This window comes from Hordeum vulgare, chromosome 2H (genome assembly GCF_904849725.1).
Source record: "Hordeum vulgare subsp. vulgare chromosome 2H, MorexV3_pseudomolecules_assembly, whole genome shotgun sequence".
Lineage (NCBI taxonomy): Eukaryota > Viridiplantae > Streptophyta > Magnoliopsida > Poales > Poaceae > Hordeum > Hordeum vulgare.
The window spans coordinates 586821318-586827176 of NC_058519.1; positions in this window are offsets into that span (position 1 = coordinate 586821318).

Sequence of the window (5859 nt, forward strand, 5' to 3'; positions counted from 1 at the left end):
CCAACGCCTTCCCGACAAGACCGAGCCCCCCTCTCCGGTTGTTTCTTCTACGATGGGAGGGTGCGGGCCCCAAGGCTTTGATCAGATGGTGGTAGGGTTAGTAATAACTTTATAATGGTTTCGACCGATTGTGGCGAGACGACGACATCGCTCCGCGTCATCCTCACTCTGATGGTATTTCTTTGTGTCGCCTAGAGGCATGTAGAGGCGTGTCCCCAAATCTAGTTCTAGGATCTGGCTTTTTCTTCTCCAGGTTTGTCTCGATGCCGCTATGTGGTTGTATGACTTGATCCTACAGCTCCAAGTCCAACTCATGAAGGTTGGCCAACCTCGACTCCAACCGTCATCGGGAAGCATGTGGGATTTTTATACCTACAAAATAAAGAAATAGGTATTCTTAGTCCGTCTTGCTATTTTATAGAAAATCCCCTGATGTTTTTAACATTAAACCCGCATTATATATTAAATATTTTTACAAATACTCATATCTTCTAAATCATAACTCCAAATTTAACATATTATATATGAAATTTGATTAGAAAAATATGTAGAATTTAAATATGATGTTATTTTACATGTTAAACATTTAATATAAAAAATTAGCTAGGGTGCAATTTTAATAAATAATTCATTATTCGTCTTTCTTTCATACCGGTACTAATCCCGATTGGGGATGAACACGTCAACAAAATCTGGATTGAAGATGAAATTGAAGGTCACTTGCCCATTTCTTTATACGTATTAAATCTACATGCAAGCCATGTTAAAACAGAAGACTCGTGGAATCTTGAACTGAACTTTTGTAGGATAAGATTATATTTGTTTATGCCGTAACTATGAAGACTCGGATTATAGACCATTTTTTATAAATTAAGAGTGTATGATTTTTTTCTCCCGTTGCAACGCACAGACCTTTTTGCTAGTGTGTTCTCACACTTCGTCTAACCAGATCTAGGGCGTTCTAAAGCCCTCTAATGACGGATGGTGATTCGCTACATATATCGCATGTGTTGGGGTCTTTTGGAAGTTTACTTCGCTGAGATGAACACCCAGGAATGGCACAATGCTAGTTTTGCTCACGATGCACCTCCCATGAACGCGGGAAGAAAAAGCTTCGCCACTCCAATGACTTTGATTTATTTTTCAATTTTTGTAATTTGTGTTCTTAGGGTATATATGCTATTGACTTTTGAGAAAAAGAAGAAGTTAGTGTATAGAAGAGGACTCTTTACAGTACAACCAGTGATGCTGTGACTAGTTCACCATCAACGGTCGGAGCTGTTCTTTTTTTACGGGCTGCTACGAATCAGCCAGATGATTTCTTAGAGAAATCGTCTGCCTATTCAGCCCTTGGATCAGCTCCACGGCAACCGCGAGCATGACAGCTTCAACACATCGCCATTGAAGCCCCGACGAAGCTCCAACGCAGCATCGATGACGTCCAGCGAGCTCCATTGCAGATCTGGTAGAGCTTCACCGTAGCATCGACGCTCCGGCGAAGCTCCATTGCAACTCCGACCAAGCTTCAGTGCAGCCCTCGCAGAGCTTCAACGCAGCGCGACGTCTCCGATGAGGCTCCATCGCAACTCGAGTCGAGTTTCATTGCAGCTCTGATGGAGCTCCAACGCAACATCGACGGCTCCGGCGAAGCTCCACCGCAACTCCGACCGAGCTTCATTGCAGGCTCGACGGAGCTCCAACGCAGCATCGGCGGGCTCCGGCTCCACGGGTCAAGTGCAGCTTGCTGCACTGCAAATCCGCCGATGATTGGTTGGCTCCTGCAGCGGTGGCTGTCGCTGGTGATTGGTTGGCTCCTGCAGCGGTGGCTGTCGCTGATGATTGGTTGGCTCCTGCAGCGGTGGCTGTCGCTGGTGATTGGTTGGCTCCTACAGTGGTGCCTGTCGCCGGTGATTGGTTGGCTCCTGCAGCGGTAACTGTCGTCGGTGATTGGTTGGCTCCTGCAGCGGTGACTGTCGCCGGTGACGATGGGCCGGTCCGCCGGTGGGCGATGGAGGCTTTCTGTAGCTGCGTTGGTGGAAGGAGATGGGGATTTTGACAACGAGATAAGATTTCTGTGGCGAGTGGTGGAAGACGAGGGAAACTATGAACACGCGAAGGGATAAGCCGTGCGCGTTGTCAGGTCCACCCGCGACACGCATCGCGAGGACGAGGCGGCTTATGCGTCCCTATTATCATTCGGGTGAAGATAAACGATTTCCTTTTTTTATCAATTCCAATGTGAATTTTAAACTGGTTGACAGATGTGCCCAAACACTCACAAATCTGCAGCCTGCGACGAGGTTGACGGTTACTTGTGCTTGGTTTGGTTCAGGCAGATTCGAGATACTCCAGTACCTGGGTGGCAAATCATGATTTCTTGTTCTGTTTTTGAACTTGGCAAAGCACAGGGTGTAAACAAATACCAACGGTGTTGAAGACCGGCACTGCACGGCGATCGAGGCCGAGCCAGGCGCACGCGGCCCGTTCATTGTTGCACACAGTTCCGGTGCTTTGCTGCTGCTGCTGCGGCGTTATTCTTTTATTTAGTCTAGTCAGGTCACTTTTAATGCACTGAGATAAGTGTTAAGTACATTAAATAATTTAGCTATTAAAATCTTTAATGCATATGTGTTTAAATTATTGTAGTTAAGCCTTTTTTATTTAATATTCTTGTAATTAAAGTTGTTCATGTATTGTTGTATTCTTTTTATTTAATTATTTTGTCTAGGTTCATGCGTTTAGTGTTTTTTTATCACCACACTCGTCTTTTTCATTTTAGTTACCTTGTCACATTATATTTTTTAACTATATAACAACCTTAACACATGTATAAGGTGAAGCATTGAAAGGGACCTTATAGAGTAGCGACGTACCCCGATCATTTACACGCCGTGTCCTTGACATAATCACATTGTTTTGCTTACACGCCGATCGACCACATCCGTCCCCGCTGGATTGTCCCCGTCGGCCAACGAACCTGCAGGCCAAATGTCCCGCGCGTAGCGACGTATGCGAGGGAGGGAGCGGGGAGCGGGGGTCGCGCGCCGTACCCCGCGCTCGGCGCTGCTGGTCAGTTGGGTCGGACTACGTACGTACGTGGTTGGCACGACACGGGCGCGGGGCAGAGACGTTGCCGGAGCGATCTGCGGGCACGTCGGGGGATACAGCACAGGGGATGGATGTACTGTACGCCGGGACATTTCCGCGCGTCGTCTCAACAAATTGATATTGGCACGCGCTAATTTGAGTCGAGTTGCCTCCTCTTTTCCTTCTTCTTTTCTTCTTTTTCTTTTTTGAGGGGAGCCGCCTCCTCTTTTCGTTTCCAGCTGACAGAATCCGGGGTGGTCTCTCTTGCCGATCCTGGCCTTCAACATCGGGGATCGGAACTTGGCATTCGATCATGGCCGGCTTTCTACTCGCCGGCGTTTTCCACTCGCTTGCCTGATAAAAAATGTTGGGCAAGAAAGAGGAACTTCAGTTCAGAGTCGAGAGCGGCCAGCTCATCAAGAACCAAAAATATTGACCAAGCCTGTTGTTATTGCGAGACGGAGAATACTCCCTCTGTAAGCGCCCACAGTAATTTTTGTTTTATACATATTTTTGCTAAAGTAACATTTTCAAATGTTTAACTGGCATATTTCAAATGCTAGACTTATAATTTTTAATACATGGTCAATATTTTTTGTACACATTCAACATTTCTTTTCAAATTCTTTATTAACATTTTCTAAGTACAAGGTTAATATTATTTTAATACATGGTCACCTTTTTGTCTATGCAAATTTAATATTATCTAAATACAAGTTTAACATTTTTAATACATGGTCAACATTTTTATATACAAATTCAATGCTTGACTAGTATTTTTAAATTAACTTTTTAACATTTGTTGCAAAATCAAGATAAATATTCTTTGAATACATGATCAATTTTTTCACATATTGCATTTTTTTGCATACATGGTCAATATTTTTTGTACACATATTTAAAATTTATAAAATATTATGCAAATCAATTCATTATATATGCAATATATAATGAATTAATACAACTGGATTGACTATTCATCACCTAAGGTGAGGAATATTTATTTTTCATCCACCTATATTTTCATATCAATTGACCGCAATTTTACATCCCGTATTTTTTTATTTACTACGTAAAAAGAGATTATAAGATATCATCGCTGTAAAAAATATTTTAGGTCACGTAAATTTACAAACATGAAAATATAGTGTAAAACATACATAAAATCCATTTCTTCTGGTCTTATGACCTCTATTTTTGTTTTTCTTATGTGAAATTTTACATAATGATTCAATATAAATATAACTATTTGTATTTCAAATGTAATTTTTTTATGAAAAAATCGTAAAACTATTAATCACCCAGAATGCAGAATAAGTTATTATTCAACCAAGATAATCTTACGATCGTTTATAAATAAATAATAATTAAAAAATATAACTAGTTACATTCATATTGAATAACTACGTAAAATGTGGTATAAGAAAATAAAAATATAAGTCATAAGACAAGAAAATTTACATTTTGCGTATATTTTATACTATGTTATTATGTCTGTAATTTTATGCAACAAAATATTTTTTACAGCGACTGTATACCTTTTACGATCTCTTTTTACGTAATAAATAAGAAAAAAATACGAAACGCAAAATTGCGGTGCATTACTGTTAAAATAGAGGTGGGTGAAAAATAACAATTCCTGCGGTGACGAATAGTCAATCCCTATATTTTAAAAAATGTTAAATATGCAATTAAGGTGCATAATAAGTTATTTTTTTCAACCGAGGTAATCTCCGATTACTTCATAATAAATTACATTTGAAATATAGATAGTTATATTTATATTGAACCAGTACGTAAAATTTGATATAAGAAAACATAAATACAGGCCATAAGACCAGAATAAATGAATTTTATGTATCGTTTACACTATTTTTCATGTTTATAAATTTACGCGACATAATATATTTTTTACGCTGATTATATATTTTATTAGAGTTTATTTTTACTTATGAAATGAAACAAAAATTAATGAAACGCTAAATTACAATGCAATGATGTTAAAATAGAGGAGGAAAAATAATTATTCATATATATATATATACTAGCAAAAAATCCCCGTGCGTTGCAACGGAAGAGATAATAACACACGGTTTGAACGTAATATATTTTCACATGACATCACATTCGTGTTATCGACGATGGCCTCAGTGCTCACACAACAAAAAACTCGTATGAATGTCCAATCACTCGGAATAAGATGAGAAATATGTTGTTTCTCCCCACGAGATTTTCCAAAGGTATGCATGTGTGGTTAACGATGTTTTCTTTTCTCTCAATTTGGTTTTAATTTAATGGATATTTATTGCAATTCGTATGGTCGTCGGAAAGAGAGAAAATAAAGACCGTGCACTACAGATTAAGTTTGCACCAAAAATAATATTTAAGAAGTATTCAACAGCTAAAAATAACATTTTATTTAGATTCTACACATTTTTTCAATCAAATTTCATATATAACATGTTAAAATCTAGGTTACGGTTTAAAAGATATGGATAATTTTGTTTTAGATAAAATATGGATTGATTAAGTGAAAAGTCAGGGGGGGTTTTTTTAAACAAAAAATGTTTCGCCTAACTTAAATAGGGACAGCGGGTTGATTACGTGAAACATCAGGTAGTTTTCTGTAAAATGCAAAAAAACGGTTCGGCTCTCACTAAAAGATGGACCGCGGGTTGATTATCTAAAACTATGAGGACTTTTTTGCAAAACAACAGAAAACGGTTCGTTCTGACTTAAAATTTGACTGCGGGTTAATTAACTGAAACTGCG